Consider the following 23,925-nt stretch of genomic DNA (forward strand, 5'->3'; position numbering starts at 1 on the left):
AAAAGTCTCATATCACGCAAGCATCACATCTTATCACGACCAATTATTGCTCGAGTTTCCAAGTGAGGGACTGGAAGACACCGTCCAGAGGAGATGGGGAATGCTTAGCTGGCGCAGAGTTTAACTTCCACCATTGTTGGATTCCATCTGCCGTTCTGATTTCCGTTGGCGTGATTTTTTACTATTTGGCGTAGGCACTCGTGACTTTTCCGCAGCAGCCTTATTTTACGTAGTAGCTAAGTAGATGAGGTGTTGGTCGAAGTGACAGCTTTGCTGAAAAACAGTCTTGATCATTTTGTGCTTCAAATCTGAGTTATATTAGTAGGAACAATCACAGCTGTGTTTAGGCACGATTATTACGTCACAAACGATTTCCTTCAATGAACATCAGGTGACATTGAAAATTCACCAGCAGTCTTCGTAACTAATTCTCGATTTTTATCAACTTTTCAGAGCTACGTGGTAACATTCATTAGAGCTGATGACATATGCTGAAGTGAAAACAAAAAATACTGTTTCAGTGGAAACTCAGCTGCTAGAATTTGTATGACTCTTTCATTTACTGTCATTATCAAGCTACCGGAGATTCAGAGAAAGGTGCAAGAAGCTAGTGGGAAGGTAATAAAGACTCGTCGTGACATATGGTTTTCGTACTAGTGGCAGCTTCAGGGGTGCGGGTGAATTAAGGTAGATAAAGGGCTTAAAAAAAGTGGTGTCGTAGAGTTGATTCGTTGACCTTGTCTCGCGGGACAAATTGAGGGTGGTGACAACTACATAAAAAATTTTATAGGATTGTGAGTGTGTGAAATGTTATTTTAGAAACCAGTGGCGTAAGTTGCTAGCATAACGGAAGCACACATCGTCTGCAGCGTAAGATTGGCTGCAGCCTGAATATCTTTTGCGTCTTCGTAACAGGGAGAGGAATATTTCGCTGTGTTACATAACGTGCTTCGCGTGTCACTGTATGCAGCAGAGTGTTAGCAGCAAGTACACGGATCTACTTGAATATGGCTGAAGAACGTGCAAATCGCGGAGACATGACCCCAAAATGACATAACTACGTCAGAAATGTTCTTTTTCCCAGACAAGTGCTGCCAAATGCAATTATATAGTGGGGGAATAGCGTGATTAAAGTTGTTGACTGTGCCTGAACGTGGGTATACATTCCTCGCAATAACCGCAGAATAGCTTTAGTGTCTGACAGTATTCGTGCTACGTTAAAAAGAATTCTGCATGCGGTAAAGACGACAGTTAACAAACCGAAAAGATCTACCTCTACGTGTACATCCACGTAAATACTCCGCAAGCTACTGTGTGGTGCAACATGGAGGGTACCTTTCACCTCTACTTGTTTCCTTTCCTGTTCCACTCGCAAATGGAGAGAGGGAAAAACTCTTGTCTATATGCCTGCGTATGAGCCCTAATCGCTCTTTTATCTACGTGGTCCTTATACGAAATGTACTCCGGCAGAATCATTCTCCAGTCAGTTTCAAAAGCCGGTTTTCTAAATTTTCCCAAAAGCGTTTTGCGAAATTAACGTCATCTTACCCCGAGGGATTCCCACTAGCGTTCACGAAGCATCTACGCAATGCTTGCGTGTTGACTGAACCTATCTGTAACAAATCAAGCAGCTCGCCTCCGAATTGATTTGATCCCTTTCATCTGCCGCCTCAGTAGCGTAGCGGTAGCCTTACCACCTACCAGTAAGGGGGACCGGGTTCGATTCCCAGCAGGGGACTGGGTGATGTATGCCCTTCATCATCATTGACTCCCAAGTGGCGTCAACCAAAAAGGACTTGCAATACGACGGCCGAACTCCCCCGAATGGGGGTCTTCCGGCGAAAAAACGCCATACGATCATTCCCATTTTTTTTTGACCTGATGGGAATCCCAAACATGCACGACTGGGTCACACTTGCGTTATATAGGCGGTCTCCTTTATAGATGAGCTACACTTTCCTAAAATTCTCCCGATAAACCGAAGTCGATCATATCAGCGTCCTCGCGCGCTCGTTCCGTTTCAAATCGCTTTGCAACGCTACGACCAGGTACTTACTCGATGTCACGGTGTCAAGAAGCACAGTGCTACCGCTGTATTCTAATTTTAAGAGATTTTTTTCCTTTTCATTTGCATATACTTACATTTTTTAAAATTTAGATCAAGCTGCCATTAATTGTTCAAATTATAAACTTCGTCTAAGTCTACTCATATACTCCTATAGTCAATGAACGACAACACCTTCCCGTGCAAACAGCCGCAGATAACTGTTCAACCGGTCCGTCAGATCATTTATATGTGTAGAGGATAACAATGGTCGTGTCACACTTCCCCGGGACGCGCCTGACGATACCTTTGTCTCTAATCAACACTCGTCGTCGAAGGCAACGCACTGGGTCCTATTGCACAAGTCTTCAAGCCACTCACATATCTGGGAACCTTTTCCGTATGTTCGCACCTTCGTTAACAGCCTTTCCGGAAATGCTTTCCGGAAATCTAGGAATATGAGATCTGCCTGTTACCCTCTATTCGTGGTTAGCAGGATGTCGTGTGAGAAAAGAGTAAGTTGAGCTTCGCACGAACGATGCTTTCTAGATCCGTGCTGATTTGAGGACAGAAGTTTTCCCGTGTCAAGGAAATTTGTTATATTCTAACTGAGAATATATTCAAGAATTCTGCCACAAATTCATGTTAAGGTTGTTGGTCGGTAATTTTGCGGGTCCGTTATTTGGCCCTTCTTATATACAAGACTTATCTGCCCTTTTTTTTCACACGTTTGTGACTTTGCGCTAGGCGAGAGATTCGAGATAACACCAGGACTCGATTCCAGTGAGCAATTTATTGATCAAAATAAATGTTCCTAAAGTGCTAGACGGAAATAAAGCTCTCAGTATAACAGTTCAGCAAAGCGTGTTTCAGACTCATTTCATGTGATTCTCAACTCTAGAATTAGTCTACCAATCAAGTTTTCCGCTAATTCTTTTTGTTGTTCGGTGTCCTGAGAAAGGATTCATACTGACCAAATTATTTAAATTTGTCTGATACCTGGATCTTTCCTCTTTCTCTCGTAATCTCTACCACGAATAACCTCTGTGATATGTGGGTATTTGTTTGCATTGTCACCAGTAAAAATAAGACCAGTTTTCTTTCTTTTCTGGGAATATTTCATTGAGTCCTGCTTCAAACTAGCCCTGGAACCTGATGTCTAGAGCTCGGGACGTCTTGCCTTTTTAGCGTCTTGCGATTGGTCAAGCACCCACCGTCGTGCAAATCATCCGTTGGATTCTGTTTAAAATTTTGTCAGGTAAATGGGTATGGTACAGTAGAACGATCTCCCACCTTTTCCAGAGTTCCTGCGATTGCGCAAGCATCCGGAACTTCTCAGCCTTTCCCAGATTGGTCCGCTACAAATAATGGTTTTCCTTGGTCTTTAGCTCTTACTTCAGTTCCTCGCCAAACGAGTACATCAGCGATATTTTAACTGAATAATGAATGATTGTGTTTGCGGGACCATTATTTATGTGTGTAAATGGTCTTATTATAATTGTCCATTGCATATTGAAACGTTGGTCTTCCGAGTCGAATCACGTGGCTGTGTCTTAATTAATAAAGAGTTGCACTGTAAATTGTAAAAATACACTAAAAAGCGACATATGACGAAGGAATTATCTGAATGGGACGGAAATCGGTAGATGTGATTTAAACCTACAGAAAAACAAATGACTACAATTTCAGAAAAATGTGATGATTTATTCAAGAGAAAGAGCTTCACAAATTGAGTAAGTCACTATCGCCTTTGTCCACCTCTGGCCCTTATGCAAGCAGTCAGTCGGCTTGGCATTGATTGATAATTGTTAGATGGCCTCCAGATGGATATCGTTCCAAATTGTGTCCAATTTGCGAGTTAGATCACAGACGTCTCGCGCTAGTGGAGGGTCCTGCCCCTAATGCTCCAAATGTTCTCAGTTGGGGAGAGAACCGGAGGCCTAGCTGGTTAAGGTAGGGTCTGTAAAGCATGATGACTAGCAGGAGAAACTCTTGTCGCATGTAGGCGGTCATTATCTTGCTGAAATGTAGGCCCAGGATGGCTTGCCCTTAAGGGCAACAAAACGGGTAATAGGAGATCGTCAACGTACCGCTGTACGGCAAGTGTGCCGTTGATGACAGAGAGGGCGCACTATGAAATGAACTTTCTTTTCTTTGAGTGTATTACAAATATTTCAACTCTTATACAAAAGGACATGAACATCCACGAGATTTTTCTCATTGCATGCTTTGCATCAGGAAAGTGATAGAGATATAGCATCACATTTTAGCAAGACGCCGAGACTGAACCATGGACAACGTATCAGAGTGCCACACACGGTGGTCCATTGATCGTGACCGGGCCAAATATCTCACGAAATAAGCGTCAAACGAAAAAACTACAGAGAACGAAACTTGTCTAGCTTGAAGGGGGAAACCAGATGTCGCTATGGTTGGCCCGCTAGATGGCACTGCCATAGATCAAACGGATATAAACTGCGTTTTTTAAAAATAAGAACCCCCATTTTTATTACATGTTCGTGTAGTTCGTAAAGAAATATGAATGTTTTAGTTGGACCACTTTTTTCGCTTTGTGATACGTGGTGCTGTAATAGGCACAAACGTATGGCTCACAATTTTAGACGAACAGTTGGTGACAGGTAGGTCTTTTAAATTAAAATACGGAACGTAGGTACGTTTGAACATTTTATTTCGGTTGTTCCAATGTGATACATGTACCTTTGTGAACTTATCATTTCTGAGAACGCATGCTGTTACAGCGTGATTACCTGTAAATACCACATTAATGCAATAAATGCTCAAAATGATGTCCGTCAACCTCAATGCATTTGGCAATACGTGTAACGACATTCCTCTCAACATCGAGGAGTTCGCCTTCCGAAATGTTCGCACATGCATTGACATCGCGCTGACGCATGTTGTCAGGCGTTGCCGGTGGATCACGATAGCAAATATTCTTCAACTTTCCCCACAGAAAGAAATCCGAGGACATCAGTTACGGTGAACGTGCAGGCCATGGTATGGTGCTTCGACGACCAATCCACGTGTCATGAAATATGCTATTCAATATCGCTTCAACCGCACGCGAGCTATGTGCCGGACATCCATCATGTTGGAAGTACATCGCCATTCTGTCATGCAGTGAAACATCTTGTAGTAACATCGGTAGAGCATTACGTAGGAAATCAGCATACATTGCACCATTTAGATTGCCATCGATAAAATGGGGGCCAGTTATCCTTCCTCCCATAATGCCGCACCACACATTAACCCGCCAAGGTCGCTGATGTTCCACTTGTCGCAGCCATCGTAGATTTTCCGTTGCCCAATAGTGCATATTATGCCTGTTTACGTTACTGCTGTTGGTGAATGACGCTTCGTCGCTAAATAGAACGCGTGCAAAAAATCTGTCATCGTCCCGTAATTTCTTTTGTTCCCAGTGACAGAGCTGTACACGACGTTCAAAGTCGTCGCCATGCAATTCCTCGTGCATAGAAATATGGTATGGGTCCAATCGATGTTGATGTAGCATTCTCAACACCGACGTTTTCGACATTCCCGATTCTCGCGAAATTTGTCTGCTACTGATGTGCGGATTAGCCCCGACAGCAGCTAAAACACCTAATTGGGCATCATCATTTGTTGCAGATCGTGGTTGACGTTTCACATGTGGCTGAACACTTCCTGTTTCATTAAATAACGAAACTATCCGGCGAACGGTCCGGACACTTGGATGATGTCGTCCAGGATACCGAGCAGCATAGAGAGAACACGCCCGTTGGGCATTTGGTTCACAATAGCCATACATCAACACGATATCGACCTTTTCCGCAATTGGTAAACGGTCCATTTTAACACAGGTAATGTATCACGAAGCAAATACCGTCCGCACTGGCGGAATGTTACGTGATACCACGTACTTATATGTTTGTGACTATTACAGCGCCATCTATCACAAAGCGAAAAAAGCGGTCCAACTAAAACATTCATATTTCTTTACGTACTACACGAATATGTAATTAAAATGGGGGTTGATAGTTAAAAAAACGCAGCTGATATCCGTTTGACCTATGGCAGCGCCATCTAGCGGGGAACCATAGCGCCATCTGGTTTCCCCCTTCAGGCTAGACGAGTTTCGTTCTTTGTAGTTTTTTCGTTTGATGCCCGGTTTGATGCCCGGTTTGATGCCCGGTCACTATCAATGGACCACCCTGTATACACTCCCAAAGTCACTTTCTAACACCTGCTTGCTGGTAAGTCGCTAATCCGTTGCGCGACATTAGCTTATCTGTGCTGTAATTTAATTGTTAGTCATAATTGTTAGAGGAACAGGCAAGGAAGCTCACTTGGGAGATAATGCGGAGGCAATGCGACGGTTCTCTAACTTCTGCGTTGTATTTTGCTATCTACTACGAGGACGAAGTTCTATTAGTCTGAGCTAAACCTAACGTTCCACAATGTTTTTCTAAGATTCTTAATTCTTATTTCAGATTGGCTTCGTCTCTGAATCGAGATGCTCTTGCTTTCAGCGCGCACAGAGCTGGGGAGGATAGTGAGAATCCGCACGTAGGTGCCCCCTGGTATTCTTGCATTCCTAATTTTCTATCAGACTGACCTCGGAACAGGACTTGGAGTAACGGCAAGCCCAAAGCACCGTCCCTCCCAACAACGAAACTGATTGTAAGGTGAGTGCGGTTGAGACACCAGTGGAAATCATGCAGAGTCTCCTCCGCCTGTGGCCAGACGACTGAAGTACCATCAGTGTACCAGAGCGAGTGTGACGGCGATAAACGCGGGAAACACGCTTCCTAAAATTGCGCCAGTGCACCACAGCGTGAGGCCACTTCCCGGAAGGAGGCGCCAGCAAGAAGGTCGAAACATCGACTTCGAAGATCGTGGCAACAACGACGCGGTATCGGAACCCAAGCACTGATAACATCGAACGCCGGAAACGGCATGTGAACGAAGGTTGTGCTACGACCAGGCAACGGTAGGCGGAGGTGAGCTAAAGCTGAGGGCCGGAGCCGGCCGGGGTGGCCAAGCGGTTCTAGGCGCTACAGTCTGGAACCGCGCGACCGCTACGGTCGCAGGTTCGAATCCTGCCTCGGGCATGGATGTGTGTGATGTCCTTAGGTTAGTTAGGTTTAAGTAGTTCTAAGTTCTAGGGAACTGATGACCCATAGTGCTCAGAGCCATTTGAACCATTTTTTTTAGGGCCGGAAATGTGCTGCACGCACGGAGATACCTCAGCCCGCCACCGACCTGCTGCGGGACGTTCGATCCAGAGATAAAGGCGGACCCATTCGCCTCAGTCCTCTTCTGCAGATTAAGTTGTTAGCCTGGCTGCAGCGTGGACTTTCTCTGTAAGTTTCTAAAGGCTCCGAGTTTTGGATACTTAAGCATGTGTTTGGAAGCCAGAGTATCAAGTAAAGAGACATAGGAAGAGACAAAGACGAAAACAAAAGCGAGGAAAATCATGAAGGATAAGGTCGTGTTAATAACGCGTACAGAAAGGCTGCGACTGTTGCCACTACAGCTTAAATTATAAGTTGAAAACAAAGTCAGGAGATATGTAAGGAAAATGTTCGGGTTGGGAGTTAAAGGGGCACTTGTATGTTTAAGATTTGTGTGGTAGTCTTATACGAGGGATGCTATTTTCCGATAGTTTAAATAGTGAGAAGACTGGTACAATCATAAAGTAACCACATGCTAATAGATACGCTTTTTCACGTATGATGCTTTTTGTTTTTAATTAGAGTAAGTACTGCATAAAAATCCCGTAAGAAACTTCCACATTACTGTACAGTAGCTCCGCGTTTCGACCCTGACAAACCTCTGTGTCAAACAGCCAGCGTGTCATCCTTTGCAAATGGCGTAATACGGACGTGGCATTGAAGGGCATGGGGTCACCACAACGCTCTTCCAACCAGACATCGAAGCAGCTACTTCACTCAAGCAGCTCCTCAGTTGACATCAACAGGTTGAGTGCTTTCCGATCTAGACCTCCGACAAGGAATTATTCCTGGTCGTCCCGAGAATTGAACCGGATTATTCTGCTTGACAGACTGCTCACGACTCAATTACAGGAGCAAAAAGCTCGCACATGATGTATAAATCTATTTTCCTGTTTTTCTAAATTTCAAATACTGTAATGCTGAATTAAAGATGGTTCCGCCTTTTTGCAAGTCACAATTATTGTTTTGCTTTAGTAACCAAACATGATTCACCACACTTGTAATTCATCATTTTTCTGCAAGCACGGGAACGGAGCTCAAACTTGATGGTACAAACGCTATTTTTACGATATGCCCAGTCTTGGCGAATACAGTAATAAGTGTCTAACAGAAGTGACGGGTAATGGGTCGGAGATACGACTGCAGATATCTCTTTGTAGTCCAACAACACTCTCTGTGATCTAATTCCTTATCAGTACAATTTTAAACATGGTCAGCTTGGCAGATTAATTGAAATTCATAACATTGTCAATGTAGCGGTGCCTACTGCCTATGTTAGTGATATCTTGTGTTTCTGTTCTTTTTGTGAATTGTTAAGCATATCGTGACTGTTTCCACTGGGATTGCGATGAGTTGTGATCTGGAGAAGCAAACGATTCTGGACCCTCGGTGGATCTTTCGACGTCAAGATTGGAGCAGACTGTTCTCCAAATTTTTATCCCACCTAAAGGGTAGCAGAAAGAATGAAAGACAGTAGGGCTGTTCATCGTATTTAGACATCTCTAACCATTAAACCGTGGCAGCAATCCAACGAACTCATTAAATGAGATATTCACAGTGCTGCCGTGTACAAGTGAGTCGCAGCAGACTCAGCTTATTGGGGTGCTCGCTTTTTGCACTGAGCCTGCTTGTTATGGAAAGAGATAGCGGGAATGAGTTAACGAAGATCAGGTTTGGCCATTGGTCTACACATCTTCCTGGGCCCAAATGATGCGTAACTCGAAAGAAGCAGTGGTTCACATTACTGACCGTGAAAGAACTTGTGTTGACGGACAGAATCACTACGCATTGTGCGATTTTTCTGACGTACGCTGAATGTTTTGAATGTACTTCCATTTCCAACCTCTGTATTTGTTTCTAAATCAAGAATTTTTTCCCCGGCAAAAAAGAAACAGTCACTTTAAGTAAAAGTGTCATGTAGGAAATTGGCGGAGAAACATGCAGCCCGACTGACGTATTCCCCGATGCTTTAATGACAATATTTTTGGCAGGGTTGTCTGGAACATATTCTTTGAAAAGGTGAGAGTAGCAGGGGTTGAATGGTAATTTACAACTTCCACAGAAACGAGACTGCAGTTACGAGGGCAAGGGCATGACAGGGAAGCAGAAGTTGGAAACGGACTGAGACAAGATTGCAGCCTATCCACGATGTTATTCAATCTGTATATTCAATCTATGAACGAACCACGGAGAAATTTGGAAAGGGAATAAAATTTTAGGGAAAATAAACTGAAACTTTGATGTTTGGCGATGACGCAGTAGTTGTCAGATGAAAGAGGACTCTGAAGGGAAATTAAACGGAAGTGATAGTGTCTTGAGTAGAAATTGTAGACAAAAATCAACAAAAATAAAACACAGGTAATAAAATGTAGTCGAATTACGTCTCCCGGTGCTGAGGGAGGTAGATTAAGAGAATAGACGATGAAGTGGTAGAAGAATTCTGTTATTTGAGAAGCAAAATAATTGATAATGGCCGATATAAAGAGGATATAAAATGTAGATTATCAGGAATAAGAAAGGCATTCCTGAAAAAGAAATTCCCTTTGTCATTCTTACAGGTGTTTTCTAACATTCGTTGCCGCCCTGCATTTTGTTTCCAACTCCAGCTGTCCTAGTACTCTGTACACAGAATCATCTGCAGCCGGGAAGGTGGATGTGAGTAGGAGTAGGGGAGTACTTCCTTGTTCCTAATGTTTCTAAGTTTCTAATACTCGTAGGGTTTGTTATCATGCAATCTGCGACATGTTTTCCTAGTTATGTCTCCATTTGGCCTTATCTGACGAAATGGTATGTACAATAACACTCTCCGAGATCACTCTCTTCTCTGTCAACTACATTTTCAAAATCATCCTCCTCGCCCCCCCCCCCCCCTCCCCCAGATCCTACTAGACTGTTTCTTTACTTCATCAAAAAGTGGTTCAAATGGCTCTGAGCACTATGGGACTTAACTTCTAAGGTCATCAGTCCCCTAGAACTTAGAACTACTTAAACCTAACTAACCTAATCACATCACACACATCCATGCCCGAGGCAGGATTCGAACCTGCGACCGTAGCGGTCACGCGGTTCGAGACTGTAGCGCCTACAACCGCACGGCCACCCCGGCCGGCCTTTACTTCATCCACCTGTGGTTAAAACAGCGCAAGGTAAGCTCCTCCTGTCTTAACCAAAATGTTCGTATTGCATACTCTTCAATTCTAGCAGAAGGCATCTTTGTGTCGAAGTGATCGCCCCCCAGCAACAAGTGATACTATTCCACTTAAGATTCACAATAAATCCCGCTACCGACCACCGTACGACGTCTTCTACACTTTCGATTTACAGTCGAAGATTTCGATAAATCAGTGGTATGAGATCCACGAATTCTATAAAATACGTGATTATGCTAGATGTGTGACATTAATTAGGAAAGAGACTATAGACAAGTATTAATAATACGTGTGTTCTCTTTTCTGTACTTCTGTGCAGCTTTGGAGGTGATGTGATAGTAGTGTACTTAATTAATTTTAAAGGAAATTTTGGTAAAGGGTACATACTATTCGGTTTTCCAGATTTCGTAGGTCAGAGCAGTAGACTTAGGTCGACTAAACAGATTTTTAAATGTCAAGATATACACTCCTGGAAATTGAAATAAGAACACCGTGAATTCATTGTCCCAGGAAGGGGAAACTTTATTGACACATTCCTGGGGTCAGATACATCACATGATCACACTGACAGAACCACAGGCACATAGACACAGGCAACAGAGCATGCACAATGTCGGCACTAGTACAGTGTATATCCACCTTTCGCAGCAATGCAGGCTGCTATTCTCCCATGGAGACGATCGTAGAGATGCTGGATGTAGTCCTGTGGAACGGCTTGCCATGCCATTTCCACCTGGCGCCTCAGTTGGACCAGCGTTCGTGCTGGACGTGCAGACCGCGTGAGAGGACGCTTCATCCAGTCCCAAACATGCTCAATGGGGGACAGATCCGGAGATCTTGCTGGCCAGGGTAGTTGACTTACACCTTCTAGAGCACGTTGGATGGCGCGGGATACATGCGGACGTGCGTTGTCCTGTTGGAACAGCAAGTTCCCTTGCTGGTCTAGGAATGGTAGAACGATGGGTTCGATGACGGTTTGGATGTACCGTGCACTATTCAGTGTCCCATCGACGATCACCAGTGGTGTACGGCCAGTGTAGGAGATCGCTCCCCACACCATGATGCCGGGTGTTGGCCCTGTGTGCCTCGGTCGTATGCAGTCCTGATTGTAGCGCTCACCTGCACAGCGCCAAACACGCATACTACCATCATTGGCACCAAGGCAGAAGCGACTCTCATCGCTGAAGACGACACGTCTCCATTCGTCCCTCCATTCACGCCTGTCGCGACACCACTGGAGGCGGGCTGCACGATGCTGGGGCGTGAGCGGAAGACGGCCTAACGGTGTGCGGGACCGTAGCCCAGCTTCGTGGAGACGGTTGCGAATGGTCCTCGCCGATACCCCAGGAGCAACAGTGTCCCTAATTTGCTGGGAAGTGGCGGTGCGGTCCCCTACGGCATTGCGTAGGATCCTACGGTCTTGGCGTGCATCCGTGCGTCGCTGCGGTCCGGTCCCAGGTCGACGGGCACGTGCACCTTCCGCCGACCACTGGCGACAACATCGATGTACTGTGGAGACCTCACACCCCACGTGTTGAGCAATTCGGCGGTACGTCCACCCGGCCTCCCGCATGCCCACTATACGCCCTCGCTCAAAGTCCGTCAACTGCACATACGGTTCACGTCCACGCTGTCGCGGCATGCTACCAGTGTTAAAGACTGCGATGGAGCTCCGTATGCCACGGAAAACTGGCTGACACTGACGGCGGCGGTGCACAAATGCTGCGCAGCTAGCGCCATTCGACGGCCAACACCGCGGTTCCTGGTGTGTCCCCTGTGCCGTGCGTGTGATCATTGCTTGTACAGCCCTCTCGCAGTGTCCGGAGCAAGTATGGTGGGTCTGACACACCGGTGTCAATGTGTTCTTTTTTCCATTTCCAGGAGTGTATTTTCTGAAATGAATTTCGGAACATCCGATGAAATTTCATGTGGGAAAAATAGATACTAACACTTATGTTCGCTACGAAACTATTCACTCTTTAACATCTTCTACTAGCGAACTACAAATTCATTCTGCGTCTCACTTAGTAGGCTCCTTAAAATCAAGATTTTTCTTTGTGCATCGCTCTGTTTTGCTATGGTAAGTGTTTGCGCTTCGATGGGCCACAACACAAAAATTTGTTTTAGGTTAATGTGTTCGTCGTCAAGTGATCGTCCTTGATACATAAGCTCATTTTTAAGACACTGATCCATTTGGTGAACACTTTTTGGCACAGTTTGTGATATAAGGCAAAATACACTCCTGGAAATGGAAAAAAGAACACATTGACACCGGTGTGTCAGACCCACCATACTTGCTCCGGACACTGCGAGAGGGCTGTACAAGCAATGATCACACGCACGGCACAGCGGACACACCAGGAACCGCGGTGTTGGCCGTCGAATGGCGGTGGCTGCGCAGCATTTGTACACCGCCGCCGTCAGTGTCAGCCAGTTTGCCGTGGCATACGGAGCTCCATCGCAGTCTTTAACACTGGTAGCATGCCGCGACAGCGTGGACGTGAACCGTATGTGCAGTTGACGGACTTTGAGCGAGGGCGTATAGTGGGCATGCGGGAGGCCGGGTGGACGTACCGCCGAATTGCTCAACACGTGGGGCGTGAGGTCTCCACAGTACATCGATGTTGTCGCCAGTGGTCGGCGGAAGGTGCACGTGCCCGTCGACCTGGGACCGGACCGCAGCGACGCACGGATGCACGCCAAGACCGTAGGATCCTACGCAGTGCCGTAGGGGACCGCACCGCCACTTCCCAGCAAATTAGGGACACTGTTGCTCCTGGGGTATCGGCGAGGACCATTGGCAACCGTCTCCATGAAGCTGGGCTACGGTCCCGCACACCGTTAGGCCGTCTTCCGCTCACGCCCCAACATCGTGCAGCCCGCCTCCAGTGGTGTCGCGACAGGCGTGAATGGAGGGACGAATGGAGACGTGTCGTCTTCAGCGATGAGAGTCGCTTCTGCCTTGGTGCCAATGATGGTCGTATGCGTGTTTGGCGCCGTGCAGGTGAGCGCCACAATCAGGACTGCATACGACCGAGGCACACAGGGCCAACACCCGGCATCATGGTGTGGGGAGCGATCTCCTACACTGGCCGTACACCACTGGTGATCGTCGAGGGGACACTGAATAGTGCACGGTACATCCAAACCGTCATCGAACCCATCGTTCTACCATTCCTAGACCGGCAAGGGAACTTGCTGTTCCAACAGGACAACGCACGTCCGCATGTATCCCGTGCCATCCAACGTGCTCTAGAAGGTGTAAGTCAACTACCCTGGCCAGCAAGATCTCCGGATCTGTCCCCCATTGAGCATGTTTGGGACTGGATGAAGCGTCGTCTCACGCGGTCTGCACGTCCAGCACGAACGCTGGTCCAACTGAGGCGCCAGGTGGAAATGGCATGGCAAGCCGTTCCACAGGACTACATCCAGCATCTCTACGATCGTCTCCATGGGAGAATAGCAGCCTGCATTGCTGCGAAAGGTGGATATACACTGTAGTAGTGCCGACATTGTGCATGCTCTGTTGCCTGTGTCTATGTGCCTGTGGTTCTGTCAGTGTGATCATGTGATGTATCTGACCCCAGGAATGTGTCAATAAAGTTTCCCCTTCCTGGGACAATGAATTCACGGTGTTCTTATTTCAATTTCCAGGAGTGTAGAAGAGATCTGACTAAAAGACTCCATTTTCATGTAGAAGAGGGTCTTAAGTCAACGAGGTCGACTCGAACGCTAGATCTTTCTTCTTTGCCGTGTCACAGTGATTAGTTTCCGCAATGCCTTCTTCACTCCTAGGAGGAACGAGATAACAGATCGAAATAAATTGGCGTTTCGAAAAGTATTCCCTTAGACCAACAAATCACCTCCAAACGTAAAATGCAAAAATTTCAGGCATCTACAAATGCACTTTGGCTGTTATCATGCGGTGCGCCTTCAAGTAATGACACCAGTGTTACAGAGTGGTTGCCCCGTCAGGGTGGCGAGGCGCGCAGCTGCTCGGCGCTGGCGGAAGTCGCCAGCCGGCTGCGGCGCGCGGCCGCCGCAAGTCCGCGCTGGGTTCGCTGCCCGCCGCGCTGAGTTGGCCGCGCCGAGCTGCCGCGTGCCCGCCGTGACGTCAGCGGCGGGGGCGATGCTGCGCTTACCTAACGTTCACGTGGCGCACGGCAGCACGCCCAGCTGTCTCCCAAACGCCGCTAGCTGAAGCGGAGGTTCTCTCATCTACACTACTGGCCACTAAAATTGCTAAACCAAGAAGAAATGCAGATGATAAACGGGTATTCATTGGACAAATATATTTGATTACATTTTCACGCAATTTGGGTGCATAGATCCTGAGAAATCAGTACCCAGAAGAACCACCTCTAGCCGTAATAACGGCCTTGATACGCCTGGGCATTGAATCAGATCCTGGATGGCGTGTACAGGCACGGCTGCTCATGTAGCTTCAACCCGATACCACAGTTCATCAAGAGTAGTGACTGGCGTATTGTGACGAGCCAGTTGCACGGCCACCATTGACCAGACATTTTCAATTGGTGAGATAATCTGGAGAATGTGCTGGCCAGGGCAGCAGTTAAACTTTTTCTGTATCCAGAAAGGCCCGTACAGGACCTGATGCGGTTGTGCATTATCCTACTGAAATGTAGGGTTTCGCAGGGATCGAATGAAGGGTAGAGCCACGGGTCGTAACACATCTGAAATATAACGTCCACTATTCAAAGTGCCGTCAATGCGAACAAGAGATGACCGAGACGTGTAACAAATGGCACACCATACCATCACGCCGGGTGATACGCCAGTATGGCGATGACGAATACACGCTTCCAATGTGCGTTCACCACGATGTCACCAAACACGGATGCGACCATCATGATGCTGTAAACACAACCTGGATTCATCCGAAAAATGACGTTATGCCATTCGTGCACCCAGGTTCGTCGTTGAGTACACCATCGCAGGCGCTCCTGTCTGTGATGCAGCGTCAAGGGTAACCGCGACCATGATCTCAGAGCTGATAGTCCATGCTGCTGCAAACGTTGTCGAACTGTTCGTGCAGATGGTTGTTGTCTTGCAAACGTCCCCTTCTGTTGACTCAGGGATCGAGACGTGGCTGCACGATCCGTTACAGCCATGCGGATAAGATGCCTGTCATCTCGACTGCTAGTGATGCGAGGCCGTTGGTATCCAGCAAGGCGTTCCGTATTACCCTCCTGAACCGACCGAGTCCATATTCTGCGAACAGTCATTCGATCACGAACAACGCGAACAGCAATGTCGCGATACGATAAACCGCAATCGCAATAGGCTACAATCCGACCTTTATCAAAGTCGGAAACGTGATGGTAGTCATTTCTCCTCCTTACACGAGACATCACAACAACGGTTCACCAGGCAACGCCGGTCAACTGCTGTTTGTGTATGAGAAATCGGTTGGAAACTTTCCTGATGTCAGTACGTTGTAGGTGTCGCCACCGGCGCCAACCTTGTGTGAATGCTCTCAAAATCTAATCATTTGCGAATCACAGCATTTTCTTCCTGTCGGTTAAAATTCACGTCTGTAGCACGTCATCTTCGTGGTGTAGCAAATTTAATGACCAATAGTGCACATTCCAGCTCTAAGAAGTTACCAGAAAATACTGGAGAATCGCATCAAGCACCTCTGAGAGCTGATGACCGAAACAACGAGAATGGTGTTTGTTTGAGACTTCACATTTATAAGTGAGTGCCTAAATTTCTTTCTTAAGGAAAAATTTCCGAAATAACTTTTCGACAAGGGTTCTAGACGAAAATTTATCGGTTTGACAGTTGATGGCTATGCACTCACTTTTAATCGAAATCGATTTTCAAGTCGATGTACTCCGACTAATTTTCCACTGTACGGTTCTGTCTGTAAATTGCGATTCTGGAAAGTGTACAGAACACCCATTTGAAACTACAGGATATCTACATTGCACTCAGACAGTAGGCTCTTTAGATTTTGTGGAAGTCTGAATGAATATATATGTTTCAAATCAGGTTTCCAATCGCCAGAGCATCTAGGCGAATGTATAGAGGATAGGAAAAAATATGGAAACAGTACAAATTCAATGGACTACTACGCCTAATACGGTGCAGGAAACCCGTTGGCACTCAAAATGGATTTCAGCCGTCTCGGAATGGATAAATATACGTCCTGTAGGATTTTCAACGGATTCCTGCAAAATAGTGGCAAGGTCTGGTAACGATGATGGAGGTGAATGGCGATCACGCACCCTTCTCTCCACAGTAGACCACAAAGGCTCAAAATATTGACATCTGGTAATTTGATGGCCTGGGGAGAAGCGACAATTCATCATTATACTCACAAAACCAGTCCTACACGATGACACATGTGTGAACAAGGGCCGGTCGCTGTGACCGAGCGTTTCTAGGTTCTTCAGTCCAGAACGATGCCTGCCAGGTTGGCCGAGCGGTTCTAGGCGCTTCAGTCTGGAACCGCGCGACCGCTACGGTCGCAGGTTCGATTCCTGCCTCGGGCATGTGTGTGTGTGATGTCCTTAGATTAGTTAGGTTTAAGTAGTTCTAAGTTCTAGGGGGCTGATGACCTCGGAAGTTAAGTTCCATGGTGCTCAGAGCCATTTTTGAACCGGAACCGTGCGACCGCTACAGTCGCAGGTTTGAATCCTGCCTCCGGCATGGATGTGTGTGATGTCCTTAGGTTAGTTAGGTTTAAGTAGTTCTAAGTTCTAGGGGACTGATGACCTCAGATGTTAAGTCCCATAGTGCTCGCAGCCATTTGAACCATTCTGTGTGAACAACTTCGTCCTGGAACACAGCATCACCACTGGAGAACAAAAATTCTACCACGGAATGTACCTCATCAGCCAAAATGGTCAAATAATCCATGCCAGCAATGTGACCGTGCAGAGTAACCATGGGGCTCATAGAATATCACGATAAGGCTGCTCAAATCATCACCGAACCCCTACCGTGTTTCGGAAACTGGAAACAGTGTGAAACAACTCATCTGGCTAAATGACATTTTCCCATTGCCCCTTAGTACAGGTTTTATGGCTTCAGCACCACGTTTTCACGTTATGAGCATTCGCCTTACTGATGAGTTTATATTAAAAATTATGAAATTCCTCCAGCTGTATTTAAGGTGTCGATTTTATTTTGGCAACTAGTTTCAACGTTGTAACAACGTCATCTTCAGGCCCTATAAAATATACCATACATACAACAACGAATGTCACATCGATAATCTATGAGTAATTAAAAAAACAAATATATTATATACATATTACATAATGGACGAATTCAATAAAATTAATTAAGTTTTGGCAGTTTTCATTGAATGAAATGATTCTGGAAATTAACAAGTTATGTGGTACCAATAAATACAAACGAAATTATATATACATTATCGTTTTATTACAGATCAATGTCAAGAATTAAATAAAATGGGAGTATATATAAAAAACCTAAGTGACAAGCCGTTACGCTTACGGATAATAAACAGTGCTAAAAAGAAGATGCATTGCTAATCAGACATATATAGGGTAAGATCCATTGTTAAAGAATAGTAAAAGTCAGGAAAGGTAGAAATAGAGTTATTTTTGCATAACACTGCATCATACTAAAGTGACAGTGAAGCAAGTTACTGAAACCACGTCTATCAGAACGTGGCAAAACGAATAATAAGAAACCGGAAAACGAGTATGGAACCTAGTTAATGAAAGGTAGTCTGTGGTGTAAAATACATCCTAATCAATCTAAAACCTACTCTTTCGAATAAAAATGTAAGTTAACATGCCGCTGAAAAACATTTTTCAACGTCTTTGTCTCATCGGCAACAGTAACCTTGGTCACAAGTAGTGTAATTGTAGTATGCTTACATGGTCAATAGAACTATGAAGTTCATAGCAATATTAATATATATTATTTATTTATTTAACCTGATCAGATTAGGGCCATCAGGCCCTCTCTTACATCGGACCAGTGTTCCACACATCAAGCATTTCACACATCAGAGTTACATCATGACCATAGTTTAAATGAGAAAATTAGATTACTCTAGTGACACTATGAATAAAGAGTAGTGACTAAGACCTAATAAAGTAAATGCGGCAGTATTTTTACAACAGGTGCTATACATACAGATTATGATAAAAGCAATAAGAGTAACAGTAAAAAAAATCAAATGATAATGACAAACATGAGAAAGATTGGCAATAGTAATGATGGTTTGTGCAGATGTACATTAATATCTTGGTGTGTAAAGTAGATGTTTACTAGTATAGCGAGTTTTGGGGAAAGGAGATTTAAGGAGGGGGAAAGAGGGAAAGTAATGAGGTGAAGTGCATTCATGTATAGAGGAAGGCATTACTGTTGCTTAATTAGATACGTCATTAACTGTTTTTTGAAGCCGGACATGTTTTTAAGTTCACTAACATAACGAGGGAGGTTATTCCAGAGTCGGGTTCCCGCTACTGTAAAGGACTTGAAGAAGGTGACTGAGCGATGCAGTGGAACGGAGAGGGTTTTATCATAATGAGAACGTGTGTTTCTGTCATGTTGTTCCGACATGAGCTTTAGGGACGAGGAGAGATATGAGGGACAGTGTACATTTATAAGGCAGTAGATGAGACAGAGTGTATGGAAATATCTGCGTTTGTCTGCACGCAGCCAGGACAATTTTGCATATGCTGGTGAAATGTGATCAAAAAGTCGAACGTCACAGATATATCGGACGCAGGCATTCATGACCAGTTCTAGACATCGAGAATTTTCCTGAGAGAGGCCTTGTAGGATAATATCGCTGTACTCAATGATTGGGAGTATAAGCGTTTGTATTAATCTCTATTTCAGATCGAAAGGGAAGAGTTTTTTATATTTTTGTAGGACATGAAGGGATGCTTATGCTTTTTTGCACACTGCAGTTACGTGCTCTGTCCAATTTAGATTTTCATCTATTATTACTCCCAAACTCTTTGCTGAGGGAGAGAAGTTAATATTTGTTCCATTTAGGATAAGAGGTGGTACGGATTCCCGATGTTTTGGGCTAATGAGCTTAGAGTGACCAACAAGTACTGCTTGGGTTTTAGATGGGTTTAGTTTTAGACCTATATCCTGTGCCCATTTAGACAGTGCATCGAGGTCAGTATTGATATTTTCAATAGCTTTCTTGAGATTGCTTGGTTTCGCACTTAGATACAACTGAAGGTCATCAGCATACAAATGATATTTGCAATAGGTCAGAACCGATGACACATCATTGACATACAGAGAGAAGAGTATAGGACCTAATACTGAGCCTTGGGGAACGCCTGACACTACCTGCCGCTATTGTGATTTTACATTCCCAGACAGGACGCGTTGCTGACGAGACGTCATGTATGAGCGAAACCATTGCACTGCACTTGGTGAGAAATTTAGACCGCTAAGTTTGGCTAGTAAGATGTCGAAGTCGACAGTATTAAATGCTTTGCTGAAGTCTAAGAAGCAAATGATAGTCGCTTCTTGTCTGTCCATGGCAAATTTCAGGTCATCTGTCACCTTTATCAGTGCGGATGTTGTGCTTCGATGTTTACGGAAACCTGATTGGTATTCGTCTAGTAGGTTGTTATAGTTAGGTAGTTGGTGAGCTGGTCATGAACTATATATTCTAAAGCCTTTGATAATGCAGGAAGAAGGCAGATGGGGTGGTAGTCAGAGGGTGCTGTGGCGATGTCCTTTTTAGGCAGTGGCTTAATTTTTCCCAGTTTCCAGGCCTCAGGGAAAACACTTGTGATTAATGAATCGTTGAAAATGTCTGTTATAGAGGGCAGTAGTTGGTCAATAATAAGTTTTACCATCTGGATAGTGATACCATCATGTCCAGTAGATGCTGATCTAATCCGCATTATGGCGTTCTTGACAGTACTGCAAGTGACGTGCTGTAGATAGAATTTTTCTTTGCTACAGTCGTTCATCCCCATGAAGTAATCAATGATTCTCTGTTTTTTTTTGCGGTTCAGTTTTGGTTGTGGGTAATGTGAAGAATCGGTTTAGTTCTTCAGCTGGGACCATGGGATTTTCTGCAACTTTTATTTTGCCTAAACCGAGACTACGGAGATTTTTCCACAGGATAACTGGTCTACATCTATTGTCAGCTAATGTACGGGCATGTCTGAGCTTATCGTTTCTCACCGCTTGACTGACTTTGTTTCGTTTCTGCTTGTATACAGCATGATCTTCAGGTGTAGGGTGTATCTTGTATGCTCGATGTGCAGCATCTCTGAGATTCACGAGCTGTTTTAGTTCATCAGTCAGCCAAGGTGCAGGTTGCCTTTTTGCTTTTCTGGTCTTTATTGGAGCATATTTGTCATATAGTTGAGTAATTTTGTTAGTGAAATCCTGGAGTTTGTCGTTTATGTCCATGAGGGGAGTAGAGGTCATCCCCCAAACTATTTCTTGTGCGTTTCGAGTTCAGGCAAATTTATGCGTTTGAGGTCTCGGTATGTAGACAGTTTCTGTTTCTTTCTAGGGCATCCTAGTGAATACGTCATGGAAATGATGTCATGGGCAGACATGCCAGGCGCAGATATTTGAGAGGTGCGGATTATTCTGTTCGGAGATTTCGTTGCGAATATATCTATGAAAGTGTGACTGGTAGTCGTGTGATGAGTAGGTGCCAGCTGAAGTAGCGTCATATTTGAGGAAGAAAGCATTCTCTTAAATTTTCCAGTGGAAGGACTATTGCACAGAAAATTAATGTTAGTGTCACCTGCTATAATTACATGTTCATATGACGAATCGAGACTAGAAAGGGCAGTTTCGAAGCAGGCGAACCCACCTACTTTAGGAGGTTTGTAAAGGACACATATTAAACTCTTTCTGTTAAGTGATTTGATCTCTATGAACATATATTCCACTTGTTTAGCTACATTGTTGTCGGATGTGTGTAGTACTGTAGGTGACAAATCAGAGCGTATATACGCCCCTACTCCGCCCCCTCGTCTGTTGCATCTGTCGTGCCTGAGAAAGATATAGCCATCTAGGTTTACGGAAGTTGTAGGAATACTTGGTTTGAGCCAAGTCTCTGAAAAAAGTATTACGTGTATATCAGCACTTTGAAATATATATTTGAACTCGTCGAAGTGAGCTGGCAGAGACTGGACATTTGCATGTGCAATATGCAGCTTGGTGCGTTCGGGTGTTGATTGCCCGACAGATGCTTGCGGGTCGTGGTTAGCGGTGACAAGAGGGTCTGGCATGAGGAAAGCTGAGAAGCGATCACAATTTCACAATTATTGTGATCGCTTCTCAGTTTTGGTTACTGATAACTAGATACCAGTGTCTATGAGTTTAATTTGTACACCACAGCACTGAATATGATCACTATGTGATTGAAAATCGATTTTGCTATCAATAAAACATCAATATTACGCCCAACGCTGACCTTCCATTTAGTAGATCACGTTTTCTATGGAGAATGATGCCTTTACTTTTGAGTATGCTGCCTGTAGAACATCTACAGAGTTGAGTAATAAATAATTTTCGGGCGTAAAATACTATTTACTAACAAAGAATTAATCGACATCCTCTTCATCTATGGCGAATGCCATCAAAATGCATCAAGCAATAGAACTATAAGCAGTACAGTTCCCATGTCTGTGCTGCCCAATCCATTCTACCTTCGTCAGGACCATCGAAAGATTTATACCCTGAGGAAACGTTTACAAAGGAAGGCTGCTACCAAAGAAGCTGCAGAAGTAGCGGATCTTGCAGCTGCTGGAGTGAATCCGCCTGCCAATTCTCTACAAATACAAAGAGATGTTGGTAGAGTTCTACGTATTCCTGACAGGTATAAATACCATTCGTTCCATATTTCTTTACATCAAGGGCAACATGATAGGAAAAAAGTTGTTAAGGGGCTCCGGAACGCCCTATACTTGCAATGTTAAAATAACGCTTATAAATTACATCTTTCCTCACAAAGTATTTGAGGTAGGATGTTGAACTATTTACAGATTATTTATTGGAATATGGGCTACAACTTAACACAGGGATTTTACAAAATTTTAGTTCAGTTATTAAAGATGATTTTTTTTCAATTGTAATGAAAATTCACAACATTTTTTTTGCAATTTTTTATTTATATATTCAAAAATATACAGTTTTTTAGAAAAAGGCTGTGTTAAATTATGCAGAAGGTACTGTGTAACATTTACTGAAAGTTTGAAACAAATATGTTTGGAAGATCCTTAGAAAACATGTAATTAGTATGAGAAAATAAAAGTTTTGGGAATCGAGCGACAAAGATTGGATTAACTTTTTAGTGCATTCCAGGTCCATAGGATGGATATCTTCATCCTCTGCAAACTCCTCATCCAGCTTCCTCTTGTTCCTCCTCCTGTTTACTCTTGCTTGTATTTCTAGACTCTTTACAGCCCTGTCTGCAGCCCGAAGGCGTTCCTTGTCTAAAGCAAGCATCGCTCATTGTTGTGATCGTAGATTTTGCTACCATTTTCTTCAGTTGCAGTTACTGCAACACTGTTCCAAAAGGTGGTCATGTATGAAAACTTATCACATTTCAGTTGTATTTCACTAGCAAGTCCTACGTGCTTTATTATGGAGAGTTCCAGACCAACTTCATTACAATGAATACATCTTACACAGTTTGAAAATTTCCTTTGAGAACCGACATATCAAATATTTCATACACATCCGATTCACCCATAAAACATTCATAGTTTTCACTCATTGAACCAAGCTTCTTCTGTGAAGTATTTTCTTTCCCACTTTGACTGCTATGGGCAGGTGTACTTGAGAGGTTAGGTTCACTCACTTGGTTATCGTCTTTATTGTTTACAGTAATAACACATACCTTTGGCTTTCCAACATTTCTCCTTTTCTTAAAAGCCTTCAGAGGATTTCTAATAACTTTACTTTTACTCATTATTATACTTCAACAAAACAGAGACTCAAGAAACAGAATTAATTACGAATATTTTCGAGATAACGACAGAGTAAATAAACATGAAACAATCGACAATCACACCAGCGATATATATTGAACCATCACAGGTTAGCCACAACACATACTTTATCTCACATCACTAAAATGTACCTGATGAACACGGACGTTAATAATAACACCATTTGACAGCAGTTTAACAGCGCCATAGTGGGTCACACCCATGTAGAACACATTTCAAAAAAAATTTAAAAATAGTTGTAGTCTTCGGAATTGAATAAATTATATATCTATTAAAAGGTAATAGTCTGCAGATTCAGAAAACGCAAAAAAGTAAAAATTGAACTTTTCATGATTTTGAGCCTTTCCGGAGCCCCTTAAGGCTTTTGTGGCCTCTGTCTCGGGTTCTTCGGCTGATGTTTGTTTTATAATAATAAAGTAGGGCTAGTGAGCACGGAAAAGCCCTTGGACGTTGGCGCGCCAGGAACATACACGGAGGAGCCAAAGAAACTGGTACATCTGCCTAATATCGTGTAGGTGCCCCCCCCCCCCCCCAAG

Source organism: Schistocerca serialis, chromosome 1 (genome assembly GCF_023864345.2).
Source record: "Schistocerca serialis cubense isolate TAMUIC-IGC-003099 chromosome 1, iqSchSeri2.2, whole genome shotgun sequence".
Taxonomy (NCBI): Eukaryota; Metazoa; Arthropoda; class Insecta; order Orthoptera; family Acrididae; genus Schistocerca; species Schistocerca serialis.